General features: G+C 39.0%; 1 non-coding gene across 1 annotated transcript; it reads right to left on the bottom strand.

Annotated features, from left to right (window-relative positions):
• Positions 1-9,745: 9,745 nt before the first annotated feature.
• LOC145573491 (small nucleolar RNA R71) lies at positions 9,746-9,851 on the bottom strand. The gene has a single exon (XR_014097499.1). It is a non-coding gene; the product is annotated as a small nucleolar RNA R71 (small nucleolar RNA).
• Positions 9,852-23,222: the final 13,371 nt, after the last annotated feature.

Here is a 23,222-nt window from a genome sequence, read left to right as displayed (position 1 = left end):
ATAAAGCAAAAAAATAATAAATAATTCACACAAAGAACTACACAAGACCTGATTTCGTAATACGAATACATAGGCAATCTTTGATTCGATCAAATAAATAAAAAAGGAGTTCTCTAATTTTTTTCAAAGCATAAATTTGGTCAAAAGTACATCATAGAACTTAGATAGTAAATAAAAGAAAAATCCTAGTAGTGATTACACATTATTCAAAATAAAGCATTCCTAAATATTGTGTAACACTCTAAGGTTTTACTATATCCTTAATTGTAATAGTCGAAGGAGGAATAGTTTTTATTGCAACATTTTCAACAACCTTAGAACTTTCACCTTCCCCCTTCTTCTTAACTTATACATTATTCTTCAACTTGGGAATAGGAGCCCTTTCAACCCTTTTTCCCTAATCTTTAGAACTTGAAGGAGTCTTTTTGCGAGAATTTGATAAGGGCTCCGTAATCTTTACTCTTTATTGCACAGGTTTAGGAGCAACCTTTCTCTTAGGTTCTCTTGGACGAGCCTTAGGAGATGTGGAGAAATTTAATTTTCTTTTCACTCCTTTGTTTTGGCCCCTAGAAGGAGTAGTGGTGGCCGATTGCATCAAAGGTTTGGGTGGATTTTGATCCAAACCAGCTTGATTTTGTTAACGAGCTTTGTTTAATTCTCCCTTGTCAGCCGCATTCATCCAAGCCTTGTAAAAAGAAGATAAAACTCTGCTTACCGTAAGGATTTTGTACTACCCAATTAGGGAGGCTAGACCAATATTCAATCCATCGAGGAATTCTTTCAGCTCTAAAAATCACATCATTGGGTCCATCACAATCCTATGGAGGGATAAGCTGTTTCATCCCATATTGTCTCAAAACCCTGCAAGGAAATATATAAGTAGTACTAGAAAGGCCTAAAAGGCGAATTTAGGGACAATTGGAACTATTCCTAACCAAACTACTTATGTTTCACCAAGGAATTATAAAGCATATGTTAGGTACTGACAGGGGGAAAACTAGGTCGTTAACTAATCTTCCCTAAGCTAAACAAATTTATAATCACTTAACAAACCTAAATACAAGTATAAAGTTAAGTCAAGAGTCGAACCACTAGGAACGGTTATGTTCAAGTGCTCTCAATTGTGCGCCTAAGCTAGGTCGAAGTTAAGGGTGAAAAGGTAACACCAAACAACTACTAAAACAAAGAAGCAAACAAATAAAACACTAGGGAATCAACAAATAATCATAACAATTGCAATAACTAGAGAAAAACATGCAAATCAATGATATTGAAGACTAATGATACGAGCTATCAATTGGAATCAAAGAGTTATCTCCTAATCGTTAAACTAGTGGTCTCTACGAATAACAAATTAAGAGAATCACAATCCAAACCGATCAACAATTGCAATTCCTAAATCAATGGGTCGTATCATTACAAATCACAATGCAATCTAGCATAATTCTCAAGGCCTAATCAAACTACACACATGCAAACTTACATTAACCACTTTAATCTCAACAAACAATCAACAAAATTCCCAAATTAATCACAATCAATCAATCATATAAGTTTCACCCAAGCCCTAGCTAAACAACTACTCAAGGATCATCATCTAACCAACAAGCAACTAAAGAAATCAAGAATCAACAAAATATGAAGAACAATTACACTAATCAAGAATCAAACATCAAAATAAAATCAAACAAACATGAAATTAAAAAAAGCAATAAAATGAGATAGAGTTAGAAATCCTCATTGATTGATTATGGAGATCTTCAATACAATTGTCACCTTGAATCTTCAATCTCTCAAATCACCATTGAAATCTCTCACTTTCTCTCACTAAATCTAATCCTAAACAACCTCTAAAACTATAAAGAGAAACTCTCAACTAAGCAAAAATTATGATGAAAATAATGTCTAAAAACTCTCCCAGAAATCGGATTGAAAAAGCATTTATAATAAGCGCGAAAAGGAAACCGAGCAAAACCGGATCCCGAGGTGGTGTGCCCTCGCACGGAGCTGCGCACCCGCGCAACGGGGTTGCACGCTCGCACATGTGGGCAGCGCGCCTGCGCACTTCTAGGTTTCTTCGACTTCTTCGTAGCCTCGTGCGCTCGCAAATGGGTCTTCGTGTGTGCACACAATATCTTCATGATAGTCACTAAGCATGGCAGATTCAAATGGACTTGACAGTGGGTTTAACATTGTGATTTCATGAGAGCGCGACTTGAGAGCACAAGAGTTAGAACATGGAGCATTTTCTACTTTCTTGCATCTTGAGCTTTCCCAATGCTATAAGCTTACTCCAAATGCATCTTCCAACTTAGTAGGCCACTAATATAAAGACCCAAACCTCGTACACCTACAACCACAAAAGGAGGAGAAATAAAGGAGAAAAAACTAGAAAACAATAAAAACACAAAATAAGGGAAATAAAGGAAAAACGCATAAATCTAAGTATTTATTATGAAAGAAAGCTATGAAAAGAAGGTAAAAACAACCTATTTACTCATCAAATGAGTTCCATTAATGGCACTCATCAGGAACCCCTTGACAGAAAAAGATTGTCCATTTTTCTTTATTCTTATGCTTATGAAGAATACGATGACCAGGGAACGATCTCACTCCAATAGCCTTAAGACTTTGTGGTTGATCAACAACTCGTAAGCGCTCCATGAGCCAAATCTAAAAATAAAATTAAAAAAAATCAGCTTGCGACATTACAACAGTAGGTGACTGTAGGGAATATTTCAAGCATCCCACATTTGAGCCCACTATGACCATACACTTAAGCATGGTGGCGTCCTAAGGGAAGGAAGCTAAAGCAAAAGAGTCACCAACAAGTTTTAGGAACTTGTAAACCGTTTACAGGGTGAAGGTTACACCCGTTCACGATCCATGAGATCGCTAACTCCATAGTGGTCCGGAACCATGACTGGATATTCGGGGATGAAGGTACAAATCCAACCTAAAAGAGATTGAACCTACCCTAAAAATAGGCCTCTACTTTATTCTTCTCATATTCATGTGCGCTTTCTGACTAACATACAACCAATATATTAATCCTAAACCTGTTTAATCTATGTTGGTTGAATATTAATGCACAAACAAAACTATTATTGGCGATCACTTGAATTAAAATCACATTAGCCTAAACAAAATTATTAATTATCTTATTAAGCGTGATTTCAAGTAAAATTCCCTTTAAACCTGCAAGAGAGGGCGTGACCAAGCAATAACAATAATATATATCAAGAGACACATAAATATTAATACAACAGATCACCATAAAAAATCTCAATAAAGCATAGTAATATTATTAGTAAGATCATAGGCATGATACTAACAAGATTAATAACAAATCCTAGCATGTCACTAAACAATAAATATCAAAGCTTTAATCCTAACATGATACTAACATGATAGAAGAAATAAAAAGCAACCTAGGCATGACACATTGACAATAGAAAGCAACAAATAATAACACTAGGAATTAAAATAATATAAACATGCTTTCTATAAAAATATAGAAATAAAACAACTTACTTTGTTGCCTCGTATCTCTTTCTATCAAAACAATACACACGTTAGTAATTTCAAGGAAAATATTAAATCAAACAATTAGTTTAAATAATTGAAATAGAGATTTGGAACCAAACCCTCAGAAATTATCAACCTTTCATGTCTAAGGCGAAGGCAACTTCGAGCTTGGTTAGGGGAGTCCAAGACTCGTGAATGCGGTATTGTATTTGAAAAGGGAAGGTTTAGTAAGAGGGAGAAAGAACAAGCTTCTAGCTCAAAGAAAGAAAAAAGAACAGAATTAGATGATTGTTGATGATTAAAAACGGGGAAATTATGCCCCTATTTATAGAGAAAACATCTGAAACGCTTCGAAAAGAGTCAGAATTTGACTCGAAGTAAAACAGACCCTATCGCGACGCGATAAGGCTATCGCGACGCGACAGACCCTATCGCGACGCGACAGACCCTATCGCGATCGATAGACTCTCCGCATCGCGATGGCTGGACCAGGATAAAAATCTTGTACGGAGTCCTTTTCCCTATATAATTAGGTAATTAGATTCCATAACTATCTTAATTAAAATTAGTTTTATCTTTTTAAAACACTTGTTTTATTCCGAATTTAATTCCTTATAATATTAAAAAATATAATTATTAATCCTAATTCTATTAGAATTTAAAATAACCTTCTAGATTAATCTAAAAAATTAAAGTAATTCCTAATAACCTTAGGAATGATAATTAATGGGCCCTCCACTTGATCATTGGGCCATATAGGGCCCAATTTAGTATTTTGGCCATAATTTTCTTATTATTCATCGGAATTGGGCTTATAATATATCGTTGGAAAGATCTTTTTATGTCTTATCCAACTACACTAATATTGGACCCATATCATCGACCAAACTAAATTGGACTTGACATTCTTCATAAATAAGGTACAAAAAGAAATATTTTCAAAAACAGAAAGAAGTATTTTTATTAAAAACAGACGCATCACGAGACTCTTTCACATTTCACCTCATTCGATAATCAAATGACATGAAAGTTACTCATCACTGGGTTTGGTTTTGGGGAGACAAAATCAGGCATCTGCAAAAGCCCCAACTTTGACTGAGTTTTGAGAAATGCAAGTTTCGAAAACAAAAGCCAAAGTAGCGATAGGGACGGAGAATGATTCAGAACATTCTATGATCCTAAATCATTCTTGTAACGCTGATACCTGCAAGCTAGCGTTAGTTTAAACAGATAAGAGAGTTAAGAAACGTGTATCTTGCACCGTGGAGTACACGTCTCTAGAGTAACCGATTTGTTTGTTGCTGCATTTGTGACGACCTTCCTCAAGCCAGGGGAATATCGCTGAAGACCGTTCCCCTTGTAACTATCTTCATTTCCGCTGTGATAGTCCTCCACAAGCTAGGGAACACCATCGAAGATTACTCCGCTTGTAGCAATCACCTGCTGTTTTGTGACCATCTTCCACAAGCTAGGGAACATAGCCGGAAATAACTACGCTTGCAGCCATCTCGCGTTTTCTAAACAATTCTCTACAAGCTAGGGAACATTGTCGAAGGTTACTCTGCTTGTAATCATCTTCAATTGTTGTGAAAACCTTCCACATCTTAGGGAACGTTGTCAAAGATCATTCTTCTTGCAACGATCCTCAGTTTGCCTATGCTTTGCCTGTGCTTCGCGCTTGAATGTCTGTTGTGCTGTTGCTTTGCTGTATTTTGTTATGAACCAATATCTTGGTGCTCGCGATGAGCCAATATCTTGGCGCTCGTAATGAGCCAATGCTAGGCGCTTGAGCTAAGTGAGACGATCATTATCAGGTCGATCACTTACTATGATTATAATCAAACCAACTACTAATCATGTCAACTTTCTTATAGGGGCTAACTGGCATACCATGGAACCCAATTTGCTTATAAGGTCCATATAAACCAACATGGAGCCTAAGGAGTCGCGTTGCTGAGGAAAGGAGACCATCGCTCACTATTAAATACCTTCGCGGCGCGCTAGGCCTATCACGTTGCGATAGAGTCGGGTTTTAGGATTTAAACCCCTTTCTTCACCATTTCGCCGCTGCACCTCATTTTCTCCATTTTGCTCGTTCTCCTTCATTTCTCAACGAAATTCGCTCAAGTTTTTTGCAAATCAAAGCTTGTGATTTCTAGTTTGCCGATCTATGTAAGTTTTCCCAAACTCACTTTATTTTTGACGAATTTGGTTTGTTTTTTTATTCGCGAATTTTCGAAAATTTTGAAATCAATCTTGCTTGTTTTGCTTTTTTTGTCGAATTTCTTGCCAAAAAACCACTTGTTTATGTTTGTATATTGCCTTCGGAATATTTTGAAACTTGTTTGGCTCAATGTGGTGAAGAAACGAGCAAATTGCCATTAACGAACACCTTGAGCTCGTGAGCATGATGTGGATTGTTCTTCGTGTTTTTGTTTGCTTTTCATGCCTAATTTGTCACAATACTTGCCATAATATTGCAAGAAATTGTTTGACTGCTCAAAATTGCTTATTATTGTCGAATCAAGAACATGCTCTATTTTAGTACTACGTACTCTATTTTTTAAAGAACATAGTATCATGCGGCTAGGCGAACCTTAGATATTATAGAGCCATGAATTTACCGTTTTTATGTTCTTGAACATGATTAGCATGACTCGTTCTCGTGGGGTTCACCTAGAGGATGAGCCTGTCGACGCAGGCGAGGAGACTTCCACTAGCCTTGGGGAGTTCCCCGAGGAATGGGCTCGTTGCCATGGTTAGGGCAACGATACCATCGGTCATCTATACGATACTTATTTCATCAACAATTCGGAGCTGCGCGCGTTGTGGGAGTCATGTGGCTTGACTCCTCTGCTGCAGGCCACTCGAGCCCTCTACTCCCTACGGTCGAGTCGCTTCATTATACGTGGTTTGGTGGAATTCTTTTGGGATACCACTAACACGTTCCATTTTCCGTAGGTTAAGATGATTGTCACCCCCCTCGACTTCTCTATAATTACTGGACATGAGTTCCAGTCGACTGTGGTTCTTTTGGGTAAGGATATCACCCTTTTGCCACTAGAGGTGGACGAGCTGCTGGGTCCCATTGCTGTTCGGGCTCGTGCCGATTCGCGGTCAGTGCAGATGAGCGGCCGTTCTATTCACCATGCACTGCTTGTAAAGGCTTTTCGAGATGATGCGACCACCCCTGAGTAGCGGGTGGGCATTTTTTTTCTTATTCTGCTGTTAAGGTCCTTTTCTCCTGGCAAGGGTAGCCGAGTGCTACTCTATTATTTGCTTGCCCTCCGCGACCTACAAGCGGTCAGGACTTTTGACTGGACCAGCTTGGCCTATGCTGACTTCTTGCTGGGATTGCGACTCGCGTGGCACCATCGTGATTATGGAGAGGAGGTCACACTTTCTAGCTTCTGAGGATTGTAGAGGTATTTTTCTGTTTTCAAAAGATTTCTCTTGAAACACGTTAGCTTTCGCTGACCCTTCCCCGTTGTTATAAGTGTGGTTCTACGAGTATCTTCCATCTTTATCGCCAGACAAGCCTTTGCCACGAGGGCTCCCATTTGCTGCTAGTTGGGGAGACTGTTATCCTAGCCTGACCGCTGCTAGACTTGTTCAAGAGGCACCTCTCTCAGTATGCATTGTTACTGTCATTTATGTTTTGTCTTGTTCCATGAGATTCTGATTCATGGCTATCTCTTTTAGAGGGGCCTAAGCAGCTACTCCGTCCATGGGCTAATTTGGACGCTCTAGCGCGAGCTATCGTGTATTCATCTCAGCGTCGTTATTTCCAGGGGACGTGCGACGCTGTGGTGTACTTGGGTGAGAGAGTCGCGATTCAGCACTCAATGGAGTTCTTTGTAGTTCCGCGACGTCCTCCACCATAAATGATGGATCAGGAGGCAATTCGGACTCATATAGAGAGATCTACGGTTGGTGATGGTTGGAAAAGACGTAGCCATCTTCCTAATATTATGCTAGGAAGCTCCTGCCGCGATTGGCCCCACCGCCTTGTGTTTTGGAGGAGGAGGAGGTATGCTTTACTTCTTTGATTTATCTATCTTTTAGTAGCCGTTGTCAACCTTAACCATTAGAGTTTAATTCTACAGGAGGCGGCTGATGTGTCCAATATATATAGTATTTTACCCCCGTCCCTTAGTCATAATTAGTAGTGTTTTTTGCTCTTTAGAGCCACTTTTATTACTAATTGGTGTTTTCTAGTGTTTTTGTAGTTTTGCTTGAGTTTTATAGGAAATTGCATCTTTGGAGCGTTTTTTGGGTGTTTTTGGAGCAACTACGGACTTTAGGAGGACACGACCATCTTTCACGCCCAGGACCGGTTAGAGCCGGTGATTAAGGGCTCGGTGAGTGATACTAGGGCATTTGGACCAAGTATTCAAGACCTGAAGAGGAAATCCGGATTGGGCTGAAGAATCAAGCCCAATCAAAGTCCAAGCCTCGAGGAAGAGACCAGGCCCGAACGGGCAAGCTTACGCCCGATCGGGCGTGCGCGTAGTCAGAGGCATCGGGAAAGGCGTGCCCGATCGGGTAAGCATTAGCCCGATCGGGCGGGGCTACTCAAGAGAGTTGCGAAGAAAAAGGCAGGCCCTATCGGGCGGGTGTTTTTAAGGGTTCAGATTTATCGAATTCTTAGTTTTTAATTAGGATTGTTTTTAAAGTTGTTTAAGTACGATTTTGGTACGAAATACTTTTTTTCCCTTTTTTAGTCTTTCTCTCTCTACTTAGATTATTTTTCTCTCTCTAAAATTCTCTCAACTTTGTTCTTGCTCAACTTTGTAGTTCCATTGATTTTGGTAACGATTTCTTCTCTATTAATTTCAGCAATTTTATTTCTTTATTCTCTTATGGCTTATTTAATTGTTTTATTTAGTTTAGATTTAATTATGAGTGAGTAGTTTTATTTCTAGGGTTTATGGGGATCCAATAAATAATATGAAGGGGTAATTTATGATCGTTGATTGTCAATGCTTAATTATTTTCCTATTGATTGATTTAATGCTATGCAATTAGGTTTGGCCAGATTTAATTGTATGAGTTTAGCAATATTGATTCGAGATTCGAGAGATGAGAATTGATGTTTAGGCTTAGTTTCAATAGGCGGACTAATTTATAAATGGTTAAGTCGAGATTCGAGAGATGAGATTTAATACCGGTAAATTAACTCTGTGGTTGTAATACGTAGAGAAAGCCCTTTATGATCTGTTTAATTGATGCATTGATGATTGATTGTTATGTTTTACCCTGGAATATTGTTTATTGGTGAACCTATGCCCTAGGCTTTTCTTTCATTGATTTACCTCTTACTTTTATTCCTACATACTCCTACTTTTAGTAGTTTAATTACCCTTTTAATAATAATTTGGTTACTTGATAATTTAGATTGCTTTTAATTAATTAGGAATAAATTGACTTGTTTCCTTGTGGTTCGACCCTTCTTCCCTATCTACATAGTTAGTGGATTTAGGTTTTATTTTTTATTGGGTGAATACGACTTGAGCCTGTCAAATTTTGGCGCCGTTGCTGGGGAGACGGATTTATTTTTATTTTCTGATTATTTTTGTAGTCTAGATTATCCCCTCTTGTCTCAGAGAACGTTAGTTCTTTGAGGCAGTTCTCATATTTGTCTTTTAGTTCTTTGTTTATGCCCAGGTGTTCCAGATCAGGTTACATTCCATTCGATCCAGAGATCGAGCGCTCGTTTCATAGGCAAAAGAATCTTTATAGACAAATCTTGGCGGGTTCTGAGGAAGACAATAATCGAAGAGACCCTCCAATTGATTCTAGTGACTTAGAAATTCCTTCAGATCCAGAATCAGAAATGGCAACACCAAAGAAGCTCAGTGATTACTCGCAACTAAAGCTCACAGATTTTCCACACCTTACTCCCACTCCGGCCCTTGATGGAGTGCAATTTGAAATCAAACCCCAATTTATCACCATGATAGAGAGGAAGCAATTTAGTGGAGCTAAGGGTGAAGACCCTAATCTTCACATTGCAGATTTCTGCCAATATTGCAACACCATTAGACAAGCCGGGGTCATGCAAGACCAAATCAGGGAGATTCTTTTTCCCTTTTCATTATGTGGAAAAGCTAAATTATGGTTTAATGGTTTGAATAGAACTTCACTTGGTATTACTGACTGGGAAACTCTTGCCTTGAATTTTTATGATAAATATTACCCTACATAGAGAACAAATGTACTAAGGGTGTTATTTAGAACTTCGCCCAAGAGGCCGATGAAACTTTACATGAGGCTTGGGAGAGGTTCAAGGATCTACAGAGAGAATGCCCCCACCATAATCTGGCACAATGGCAATTGATCCAAGCTTTTTACAATGGACTTGGAAATTCATCTAGATCAGTTCTAGATTCTGCAACCAGTGGGAGAGATGAATCTAAATGTGGGCGATGCAGGACAGGTTATAGAAGATATGGCAATACACAATTCCCGATACGGGAATCCGAGAGGGTTTGCTAATAAAGGAAAACATAATGTTGATTCCGTATCCTTTTTGCAAGCTCAGTTAACATCTATTTGTCAGAAATTAGATAATCTACATAATGTTGATTCCGATCGGGCACGCCTATTTTGGCCGGGCCTTTATTTCCTTTTCTCCTCCCTTTTTTTCTTTTTCCTCCTTATTTCTTCTTCTTCATTCACACCTTCTCTCTAAAACCTCCATTTTTACACCTTCAAACTCACTTTCCTTTCAAGATCTCCTCAAATTCATCCATCAAAACTCCAAAATTTTCACATATTCTTCATCCTTACACCTTCCTCTACATTCCCCACTAAATTTCTACCACTTTCTCTCAAGATTTCTTAAAACCCTTAGAGAGAGAAAGCTTCAAAAATCCTACCATTCACATAAAATGGCTTCCAAAAGATCAAGACAACAAAGGGGTGAGGGTTCGAGGCGACAACAACAACCGATGTTTGACCCGGAACTTCAAATTCTGGGATGGAACGAAGTAGTCATCACCTCGACCGAGCAACGCACTAGGATGCTTAACCTCATTGAGAGGCAGGTAATCTCTACACGTTTTGTTCACCACCCCACTTTGTCTAGATTAGGGCTTGATAAACCGGTAGAAAAATTATTCAAGGGTATTGGAATGAGTGGATTTTTTTCAAATGCATTATGACACCTATGATTATTTGACTTTGGAATTTGTTTCTAGTTTCAATGTTATTAAAACTAATGCTTGATTACTCATGTTCAATTCCGATTTCTAAACAATGATGTGCGTTTAACTTTAAAAGAATTTGGAAAATTGTTTGAGCTTAAATCGGATAAACCCATTGAACCCTCTCAAGACCACATTACCGTGGTCTATAGAAAACTAACCGGGGAGGGATTAACCAACCTCCAACATGCCAAAGGGACGTGGATTCAACTCTAATTCTTTATTATATGCATTCTATTGATTGCTTTTAACCTCTTTTTCTTTTGCAGTTTACTCACAAGGTGGTGACAAGGATGGCGAGGGCTATGGATGCCTTTCGTTACCAGCTTGTGAGGTTGAGCCACCAGGTGTCTTGTCGTCGTGGCGGCGATGTGGCAGAGGTATGTCTCTTTACTAGAATTTGATTATTTTAGTTTTTCCTGTGTATTTAACTTGGTTTACTTTTCTATTTCAGCATGTCCCTCCGACGCATACTCGCATGAGACCTGAGAGTAAGAGACAGAGGTCTGGCTCTGGATCGAGACGTCGCCGCACCTCGGCCAAGGATCTGGGCGGACGAGAGGGGTCGAACCGTACTGTCGTCATAGAGGGTTCTGGTTCCTCTACTGAGGGGGAGGTTAGGCACCCCCCTGGACAAGATACTTCGGTGCCGATTCCTTTCACAGCTGATGGGACGTACGAGGTTGGCTCGTCTTCGCAGAGACCGCCTTATCAGGAGCCCCAGTAGGGTGAGCCCGGTTAGACATACCCTACTCTTTCTTTTCCTCTGACTGGAGAGGTTGATGCTGGGAAGGAGGTGACTCCCCGAACTTTGCGATTTTACAACACATTCGGGATTCGTCCCACGGGATCATAGTTGCACTTGTGTTCATTTTTTATTCGACATGTATAGGACTTTGCTATGACACTTATGTTTAGACATATTGTACATACATACTTTTATTATTTATGTCTATTCTAATTTTTTGCATTTTATTTTTTATTTTGTATGTGCATGTGAGTGTGTGAAAAAATTGTGACGGATTTTTTGCACAAAAATTTCCGTCATTTTTATTATTAATGGAGGGTATCTAAATTTCTCCCCTAAAAGAAAAAATGAAAAATAAAATGAAATTTGATTAAAAATAAGCTTAATTAATTAAACTTAAGAATAATCAATGTATTTGTAGGAAAGTTGCCAAAATAGAACTGAATAAGGTTTTGAAAGGATCAAAAACTGTAAAGTCAAAGTACAAATCGAGTCAATGATAAAAAAACGCGGCCAGCATAACGCGTGACACTGACGCAGGCAAGAGCAGGCTATCGCGGCACGAAAGATCTATCGCGGCGCGATACGCCTATCGCGTCGCGATACGCCTATCGCGTCGCGATAGCCTTATCGCGGCGCGATAATTTTATTTTCCCGATCCCTATTTATAAATAGCCCCCAAATCTGCCATTTTCAACATAATTCTAGCAGATTAAAAAAATTAAAAAAAAAAACTTAGCTTGTTAATTTTCAACCAAGTAGTCGTGGCTAAGACTTTTATTGATTTTACTCATGAGTGGTGCCAATCTTTGACTGCTAAGGAGAAGAAAGAGCTTGAATTTTTCCACTTGGGGGGTTTATATGGTATCAAGGGGGTAGATCTCGATATAGACTTTATTCACACCGCCTTAGAATATTGGGATTCAAATACCCATTGCTTTAGACTAGGTTATGATGAAATTTTCCCTTTACCGGAAGAATTTGGTGCTATTCTTGGCTTTCCTTCTTTAGATCTTGCGGTGATTCCTAAGGTGAGTGAATATTATTATAAAGATTTTGAGCGTTTCCTCAACCTTAGGGATAAGGATTTAAAGGATATAGTGCATGGGAAGGTGATCAATTTGAAAGCATTAGCTTGTTTTTATTTTGATAGACCACGATCTGAGTCTTTTCACGTTTATAAGAGGAGGGATTTCCTCTTTTGCATGTTTAGCCAATATCTCCTTACTAGCGGAAACATTCATGAGGGTCAAGCAATTTTGGTATCTGTTATGGAGCAAGTTGATTCAAGGAGAAATCCAATGTCATTAATTGTTGGAGAAACTGTGCTTAGTTTGGATGAATTTAAGAAGGACCCTAAAGCACCTATTCGAGGTTCTCCAATTTTATTACAGGTAGAAAATCAATATTTTTAATTACAGAAATCAAAAATATTTAATTGTGTATAGTAATACTAATTATTTGCATTGAATTTTTGCATATTTGGCTAATGGAAAGGCTTAAATTAATTAGCCCTCCTGACAACATTGAAATGTATACACCAAATTATTTTGTAAGAAGAAAGAAACGTTTTTCCATAATGATGGGCCGTTGGGAGTGGAGTAGAGTCTTTGAAACTCGCGACTTCTCCATTAAATGGGTTGTTCCTTGGTGGAAAATTGAGAAGATGATTGGCGTCAATACTCAACCCTCTTGTCGTCTTCCCAGCTTGTCCAAGTTGACTTTCTACTATCCTTGTGGAGTAAGGAGACAATATGGCCTGGCTCAAACCATTCCTTCCGGGGATCTTCGTCGTCCTTGCGAATTTCCTTTTTCTCAAGATGTAGAGAAGTTTGACAACTATTGGTGTGTTAGACCTTTGTGGGAAGTTGTTACCCATAAGGTCCCTCCTCCTTTGTCTAGAGATGTGAAATAGTGGCTACTTGATAGATCTCAAAAGGACAAGAACAAAGTTCAAAACATGTACAAAACTAGTGTTAAAGATATCTTAGGAGATAGGAAAATTCCTCCTAAAGATCTCCTAGGTGCAAGAGTTGAATTAAAGACTCATATTATACCTAAGACAAAGAGTGTTGCAAAAGGCAAAGAGAAAAGGAAAGCTAACTCTACAGGAAAGAAGGTATGGGTTGAAAAGAAGCATGGTGTAATGGCTAAAGGAGAAACTATTTCTACAAAAATTATATGCAAATCATCTAAGGGATCCCTATTGGTGAAAAAGATGGATGATGAGGAGGAAGCAGACAAAAATTGGAAGAGAGCTAAAAAAGAGAAGACCGATTAGAGCATTGCTTTACTTCCAATTTATTAGACATTTATCTTAATTTCAAGTCAATTTTATTTTTAATCTTTTCAATTTCATCAATAATGTATTTTTATTTTATTAATTATTAATGCAATTTTTCAGCTTTTTAAATTAATAAAAATTTACTAAAGCAATGAAAACGACTTGAATAAGTTTCGAGAACAGTTCGAGTACGGAAGTCGAAAATTCCTGAAATACACCGAAATTCGCTTAGATTGACGAAAATGTACCGGCGTTGGGATTTTGAACCTAACGCCGTGCGACAACACTATCGCGGCGCGATACTTCTGTCGCGGCGCGACAGGCCCTGTCGTTGCGCGCTGGTCTTGATTTTCGTGTGTTGTTCTTTCTGCTTCAGTGGATTGATGCCGGAGTGCGAGATTTGTAAAAAATCAAAGTGGTCACGCCTCGTAAAGGGTTGCCTACGTATCCTTTCCTTAGGAATCAGGCCAAACGTAGCTCTTTTGAGTATACTACTCAGATTTTTATGGGTAGAACTTTTTAAGTTGGTCAAGATTCGTCATGTTTGAGAATTCATTACCGTCCATATCACTCGGTTTTGCGGCACCTCCTAATAGGATGGTTTTGACGATGTATGTTCCAGACCAATTAGGCCCAAATTTGCCTCTTGGGTCTAGAACATTTTTCCTTAATGCTTTTAGCACCAAGTCTCCTACTTTGATGTTTCTTGTCTTGACCTTTTTGTTAAAGTGTCTAGCCATGCGAGTTTGATAGCATTGAGTGTGATGTAGGGCTTCTAGTCGTTTTTCATCAAGTAGAATTAGCTCTTCATATCTCGCACTAGTCCATTCAGCTTCATCTAGTTTACTTTCCAAAGCGATGCGTAAGGAAGGTATTTCTAGTTCTACAGGTTGTACGGCATCCATTCCATAGGCTAAGGAAAATGTCGTATTTCCTGTGGATGAACGAATTGACGTGCGGTAACCCTAAAGAGCGAAATGAAGTTTGTCAGGCCAATCCTTGTAGTTTTCTGTCATTTTTTTTATGATAGTTTTCAAGTTTTTATTCGCTGCTTCCACTGCACCATCTGATTGAGGCCTATATGGGGAAGAATGTTGACGTTGAACGCCATGTTTTTGAAGCAATTACTCACATTCCGCTTGGAAGTGAGTTCCATTGTCACTTATCATTTCATGTGGGACTCCGTATCGACATATAATGTTTCTTTCGATAAAGAGTGCTACATGTTTTGTGGTGAGTTTTGCATATGATACTGCTTCAACCCATTTCGTGAAGTAATCAATTGCTACAAGAATGTATTCATGGCCTCCTGTCCCAGGAGGGGTGATTTTTCCAATAATGTCTATTCCCCATGTTGAGAAGGGCCATGGTGATATATAAGTATAGAGGAGCGATGGAGGAACGTGTTGTAGGTTAGCGTATATTTGGCATTTAGGGCATCTTTTTACGTATTGATGGCAATCCCTATTCATGGTAGTCCAATAATATCCTTGGGGCATTATCTTTTGGACTAGCATTTTGCCGTTCATGTGAGTTCCACATGCTCCTTCGTGGATTATCCTCATTGCCCTTTGAGATTCCTTTTTACCTACGCATAGGAGAGCCCTACCTTTAGGTACCCTTTTATGTAGCTCATCATTTATAAGCACATATTAGGAAGCCAAAAGTCTTAGTGCTCGCTTCGCTCTTTTATCAGCGTGAAGTGGATATTCTCCTTTGGTGACATAGTAGAGGATGTCAGTGTACCAAGGCTCACGCTCCTCTTCTTCTTCTTAAATTAACTCATCATCTTCTATGGCTTAAATGTAGGCTAGTTTATGCCTTTTTTCTATTGTTAAGGCCATTTGCTCAATTTCCTTAGGAATTCTAACCATCGAGGCTAGTCTTGCCAAGGCATCAGCAAATTGATTTTCTTCTCTTGGTAGATATGTGTATTCTACTTTTTCGAGTTGATCGGTTAGAGTTTCCAAATATGTTTGATAAGGAGCTAAGCTTTCACTCCTTACTTTCCATCTTTTAGAAATTTGGTTGATGTTTAGGGAAGAATCTCCGAATATTTGAGTTTCTTTCCTCCCAATGCCAAAGCTTTTTCGAGGCCTACCACGCATGCTTCATATTCAGCGTTGTTGGTAATGTCGAAATCTAACTTTATTAAGATTGGAACGTGTTCTTCTCTAGGTGATACTAATAATACTCTTACACCACATCCTTTTTCGTTAGAATCTCCGTCGAAGTATAATGTCCAAGTATCATCTTCTTTAACCAACAAATCTTCATCTGGAAAATCATTCTCATGTACTGGTGTCGAATCTTCTATGGGAAAATCTGCCAAAAAATCCGAGACCACTGATCCCTTAATGGCCTTTTGAGGCATAAACCATACATCGAATTGGGCTAAAGTGACTATCCATCAAGATATTCGCCCGTTGAGTGTAGACTTCTCAAATAAATATTTAAGTGGGTCCAATCGAGATACTACGTGGACTTTATGGACGAGCATATAGTGTCTTAGCTTGGTTGTGGCCCACACTAATGCGAGGCACAATTTCTCAAGCGGTGTGTAGCGTACTTCATACTCGAGCATCTTCTTACTTAAGTAGTAGATGGCATTTTCTTTTCCTTCTACTTCTTGTGCAAGCATGGCTCCCATTGTTTCTTTAGTGACTGTTAAGTACAATTGAAGAGGAATTCCTGGAAGCGCTGGTGCTAATACAGGAGGATTCACGAGATAGGCTTTGATCTTATCAAAGGCTTTTTAGCACTCATCGTCCCATGGCACATTCTTTGTTAAGCTTTTTAAATGTTGGTTCACATATTGTGGTTAGCTTAGATATGAACCTACTTATGTATTGCAACCGGCCAATAAATCCTCGAATATGTTTCTCGGTCATGGGCAGTGACATTGACATGATTGATTTGATCTTGGTTGGATCTATCTCTATTCCTCTAAAGCTAATGACATAGCTTAAGAGTTTTCTTGAGGTGATTCTAAAGGCACACTTAGCTGGATTTAACCTCATGTTGTATTTCCTTAGACTTTTGAAGAATTTTCTTAAGGCGATTTGATGTCCTGGATGGTCTTTTGATTTTACAATCATGTCGTCCACATACACTTCAACTTCTTTGTGCATCATGTCGTGGAGCAAGGCAGTTGCTGCTCTTTGGTAAGTGGCACCCGCGTTTTTCAACCCGAATGGCATCACCGTGTAGTAGTAAGTGCCCCAAGGTGTTATGAATGTAGTCTTTTCCATGTCTTCTTCAGCCATGAGAATCTGGTTGTACCCTGCGTACCCATCCATGAACGAGAAGAGTACGTGATTTGATGTGTTATCTACTAAAATGTCGATGTGTGGTAGAGGGAAGTCGTCCTTTGGACTTGCCTTATTTAAATCTCTGTAATCGACACACATTCTTACTCTTCCATCCTTTTTAGGAACTAATACCACATTTGTGACCCATTTGGGGTATTTAGATACCCTGACAAAACCTGTAGTTATTTGTTTTTGAGCTTCTTCTTTTATTTTAAGAGCTACGTCGGGTTTCATTCGCCATAACTTTTGTTTTAAAGGTTTCATTCCTGGAATTAGTGGGATTGTGTGTTGAGCTATTTCTTTATTTATTCCTGGCATATCTTTATATGACCAAGCAAACACATCAGTGAATTCCTTTAGTAGATTAATTAAATCGGTTCATTCTTCTTTATTAAGAGTTAAAACAATTTTAACCTCTATTTTAACAGTGGGATCCTTTGAGATGTCAACTGTCTCGGTGTCTTCAATTATTGGTATTTTGTTTTCAAGCGTTTCCACTACTTTAATTATTTCTTTGTCATTTTCATTGTTAGTTAAGCAATGCTCGTCGTCTTGAGTAAGAGAATGACACGTGGAGTAAGCAAATGAAGACATGTTATTAAACTCGGAAACCATTACATCAAATAAAGAAATGTCCATTGGGACTTAACTACTAACTATCCTAGGAGTAGATTTTGAACTAGAAGGGAGAGAAGGAGATGTAACTATAGAAGGTTTAGAAGACTCGACTACAGAAGACTTAAATTCAGACTCAGATTCAGACTAAGACTCAGATGATTCAGACTCATCGAACATTGGTCCTTTTCCTGTTGTTATGTAGATCTTTCTTTCACTTGGCGTAGTCACCTTCACTATCTTTCGCCATCCTCGAACTAATCCTTGTGCCGGAGTAATGAGCTTTGTAGAATCAAAGTTTTCACTTTGTAAGACCATTTGGATAAGCACAGAGTTATCGTCGATACGCTTAGCCTCATTCTTCTTGTGGCCAAAGAGTAGTCCCATGACGTTAAAGTCAAAGCATGGGGGTACTTTCTCTTTGTGGATAGGAGTTGGGATCTCATCTAGGAAGTTTCAATCCAAAAATATTTCGAACCCTAGTTATCTCACCCCATCTTTGACAAAGGGTTCAGGAAATTCGTAGCATGGATAATCCTTACCCTCTTTTATGAATTGTCAATTCAAAGTGAGAGGGTAACGATCCATTGGGATTGCTTTCTTTTGGGCACGAGCATTCCTCCGTGTATTAATCTTTTCCCGGGCTTGCTTATAGTCTTTTGGAGTCGGTTCAAAACCAAGTCCGAAAGTATCTAATTTAGAAAGACCAGGCAATCCCATTTGTGTTGCTACTCCCTTCTTCTTTCCTAGAGTCATTCCCGAAAAGTGCCCTTGTTTTCTGAGAATGCTATTAAATCGTATTCGAATGGAGGTCGTAGCGAAGAGGGGTCTTCTCATCTTCCTCGATGAAAGAGACCTCTTCAGCATTGAAGCTCCATAAATCTTCGTCATTCTCATCATGCTCCACATTTATGAGAGGCTTATCAATTGCCTTGATCATCATAGGAGAAGCGTCAATTGTGACAGGAAATCCTCCAACTATAGCCTTAAATTGTTGATGAAGGGATGAAGGGACGACCTTGAGATCGTGAAGCCAAGGGTGTCCCAACAATAGATTGAAGGATGCTTTGATATCTACCACTTGAAAAGTAGTAGCATGCTCAATAACCCCTGTTGTAACATTCATAGTAATAGTTCCAAGAGCTTGGCGACGAGCGTTGTCATAAGCTCTTATGTCTTGTGTCGATGGGGATAAGTCTTCATCCCTTATTCCTAGTATCCTCGCAGTTTTAAGTGGACAAACATTTATTGCCGACCCATTATCCACAAGGGTCATTGGGACATTCATTCGTTTGCACACCATTGTGAGGTTCAAGGCTTTATTGTGTTTATCACCTTTAGGAGGTAAATCCTTGTCAGAAAAGGTGACTAGATTGATGGGGCTAGGAAGATCACTCGTAAGAAAGTTGGCCAACCCCTCAAGAGTGGTTTCTGAGTCTATCCCTCTTTTAGCTAAAGCATCTATAATTGCGAGCCTATGTTCACGGGATGTAGCTAAGAGTTTCCATACGTTCATCTCGACCTTAGTCTTTTTTAGTTTTTTGATAACATCGTTGTCTTCTATGATTGGTATGGTAACTTGTTGAGTGGTAGGAATAGGTTGCGTTATGATGGGAGGTTGCATTCTCCCTAATCTTGTGAGGACATCGATAGGGGAATCCTCTTCATCCCAAATATCATCAACTGGATAAATTGAGGAGAGTGGAGTTTCTTTGAGGTAAACATCCTCATCATCATTGTCCCACACTCCATTGATGCTAACATCTTTTCCTGGTTGCATTTGAACCAATTTCTTACTGTCAATTAATCTTTGGACTAGGTCCTTGAATTTAAAACAGTGCTCTATAGTATGTCCTCCTGATTGATGGTAAGGACAATAGAACCTATCTGTCCTTTTGAGCGATTCAAATGGTCTTGGCTCGAGAAGTTTGATCTTCCCATTCTCAAAGACAATTTAAAACATGTTCGCATAAGAAGTCCCAATAGGTATGTATACCTTGTTACTTCTTTTGGGTGTTTCAACTACTTTGAGAGTAAATGGTTTTCTCTTAGTAGTTTTGAGAGGCATCATTTTTTCAGTGGCACACTTACTTTTTACCAACTTTGTATGGTCGAGGGCCTCGCGACATATGCCTATTGCTTCCCTTATGATGTTTATGAGAAGTCATACCTCCATTTTAGTGGCCGGTTGCTCTCCTGCGGGAAAATTGCTCACGGCATCAAAAAAAGGTTTCCTCCTCTTCTTCGATAGTGTGAGTTTCTTCAATCGGTTTAATGAGGAGCATGGCCTTCCTCATCAGAAATTGCCAAGGAGTCTAAAAGTGGAGCACTATTGATACTTGGCTTCTTACTTGCAGGAGGCAATGGGAGTTTGCTATCAATTAAGTCTTGAATAGATTCTTACAACTTCCAACAATTCTCAGTGAGATGGCCCCTGCCTTGATGATACTTGCAATTATGGTTGGGATTTCAACTAGCCGTCCTCTTTTCGACTAGTAGATCTCCAAATGGTCTAATAGGATTTATGGACCTTTAGCATGAAGACGATCGAATGTGGTGTCATAACTCATGCCAATAGGTGTTAAATTTTTCCTAAATGGATTCTTTTGTCCTTGATTGTTCATGGCTAGGACCTCGTTTAAATTAACGGTGCTAACATTATTTAAGTGGGTGGTTTTGGAAGAAGAAGGATTGTCGTTCTTCTTTCCTTTCCAGCCACTATTGGAGTTGCTAGCAACTTTCTATTTCGCAAGGTCATCTTCAATATCAATTCCTATGTCATAAACGGCCTTGAAAGTATTCAAGTTACTTTGGTATTTTAGATGCTTTAAATACTTTTCTTGGAGGCTCTTGATGAACATCCTCACAGATTCTTTTTCAAGGGGAACCTCAACCATTTTAGCAGAAGTTTCCCTCCACTTATTGAAAAAGGAAGTGAACCCTTCGTTCTCTTTTTGTTTCAACATCTCAAGTTCCTTATGGTCAGTTTCAACTTGAATGTTACATTTGTATCTATCAATGAAAGTGTTTGTTAAAGAATCCCAAGAGATTTTCTCCTTGTCAAGGGAGAAAACTATTATTGACAAACGGTTTCTAAAGATAAAGAGAACAGCGAATGGAAAGCTTTCTTATCAATTCCCTTAATGTTCATTATTGTTTCAAAAGCTCTTAAATGAAAATACGGGTTATCAGTTGGCTTGAACTTAGGGATGTCGTTGGCATTGAACTTCTGCGGAAGAAGTTCCTTGTCCAAAGAGACCCCTTGTGAGCTAATCCCTTGGAGCTTGTAGTCATTGGAGATTTTGCTCAAGCTCTCTTCCATTCGCTCAAGTTGTTGCTGTTTCGCAGGGTAAGAGTTTTGAACATCTCGGTCAAACTAGCCATGTTCTGTCTTAGCTCATTAACTTCTTCCCGGGTTGCTATTTTCTTCTTAGCTTTTCATCTTTGTCGAAACGTTTTATCAAAAAGTGAGACTTGGACGAAGGTGTTGTATTTGATTAGTCACCCTTCCTTTCTTGACCAAGCGCTGTAAATATTAAACCATTTTAACTTAATGACTTGACTCAAATTGACTTTGACTTTATTGGGTTTTAAAAAGCAAAAATAAGGTGCACATTTTTGGGAATCAAGTATGGGGTTTCAAACAATAGAAAATGACAGAAAACACGCACACACAAGACTCTCTAGACATGATCATGGTGAACATATATACAAAGTGTGTGCTTAGAAAGTGAGTGAAAGTGACATGCTTTGACATTTGTGTAAGACCATGGGACTATGTGTCTAGACTCAATTAATGGACTAAATAAAACTTTAATTACTAATAAACTGATTAATTAGACTCGGCTTGAGGACTTAGTTAGAAAAACTGGTCCATCGCTGAAGCAACGGAACTGCCGCGAAACGCCGGGGGCCATCGCGACGCGATATGGTTATCCCGTCGCGATGGACTCTTTCGTGTCGCACCACAGGTCAAACCTTCGCGTCATTATTGAAACGTCAGTCTGGGCCTGTTTCTAGTGTTCTACCTTAAAAGGGCGAGCCTATAGTCGTACTAAGTCAGATTTAGTCAATTTATTATGCTTAAATTAATCATATTAATTAATTAAGCAAAGTCCTATATAGTCATTAATTAGTTTATTTAGATTTGTACACAAGTCAAACAAACGAGTAGTGTAAACACATATATACTATGCACAAGCAAGAATGCACAAGTAGTCAAATAAGCACAATATGATGCAATGAGTTTGCAACCTAACCATGGCTCTAGTTCTCTAAAGTTCAAGGATAAGGGTTTGTCAAAGAGGGTCCATGGTTATGAGTCCAAATGCATCGCACGGAAGCCTTACCTTTGGAAGGGTTTGCGCGTATGGATGGGACCCCACAAGTTAAACTTGCTTCCATGGTTCGATGATTTCACAAACTCGGATGTAACCTTTGTTTCATTGAGCGTTCGATTGGGTAGATGGAGCGTGAATTCCCAGAGGGTTATGGTTATATGTAGAACACATATGGGTTTAGAAAAGTGAGAAAAACACAATCATGAAGTAAAACCAAGCAAACAGTATTGGAACTGGTCAAAGCAAGAACACAGATTTCTGGCTCGGCAATGGAAGAACGTAGCGCGAGACAATAGTGACCATCGCGAGACGATAGCCCTGTCGCGCCACGATATTGCTATCGCGCCACGATAGAGCCATTGCACTGCGGTGGGCACTGTTTTCTCAGCGTCAGTTCCTACATGCCTCAGCAGCTCTCTTTGTTCATAGAATTTTCCATTTTTCGCAGTGTTTTTTCGATTCTAGTTGTGAAAGATATTTCCCAAATTTACTACGTGTAAAAAGCCAATGTTTTTGACGCATTAGGGATGGTCTATCCAATGCGGACCTTTTTATGCTTATGCCAATAATGTCAATCAAAATTACGCACATGAATACTTAGAACTTTTCGAGTCTCATCCACTCATTCTAAATTATTGCCAAAATAAATTTTAGGAGTCAAAATAGAAATCTTCCCCAGTGGAGTAGCCAAAAAGCTGTAGGGAATATTTCAAGCATCCCACACTTGAGCCCCACTGTGATCATACACTTAAGCATGGTGGCGTCCAAAGGGAAGGAAACTAGAGCAAAAGAGTCGCCAACAAGTTTTAGGAACATGTAAACCGTTCACAAGGTGAAGGTTACACCCCTTCACGATCCATGAGATCGCTAACTCTATAGTGGTCCGGAACCATGACTGGATATTCGGGGATGAAGGTACAAATCCAACCTAAAAGAGATTAAACCTGCCCTAAAAATAGGCTTCTACTTTATTCTTCTCAAATTCATGTGCGCTTTCTGACTAACATACAACCAATATATTAATCCTAAACCTGTTTAATCTATGTTGGTTGAATATTAATGCACAAAAAAAACAACTATTAGCGATCAGTTGAATTAAAATCACATTAGCCTAAACAAAATTATTAATTATCTTATTAAGCGTGATTTCAAGTACAAATTCCCTTTTAACCTGCAAGAGAGGGCGTG

The sequence above is a fragment of the Chenopodium album genome, chromosome 12 (genome assembly GCF_948465745.1).
Source record: "Chenopodium album chromosome 12, dcCheAlbu1.1, whole genome shotgun sequence".
NCBI classification, from domain to species: Eukaryota; Viridiplantae; Streptophyta; class Magnoliopsida; order Caryophyllales; family Amaranthaceae; genus Chenopodium; species Chenopodium album.
Note: the sequence above shows the minus strand (reverse complement) of the source record. Positions and strands in the feature narration are given on the sequence as shown.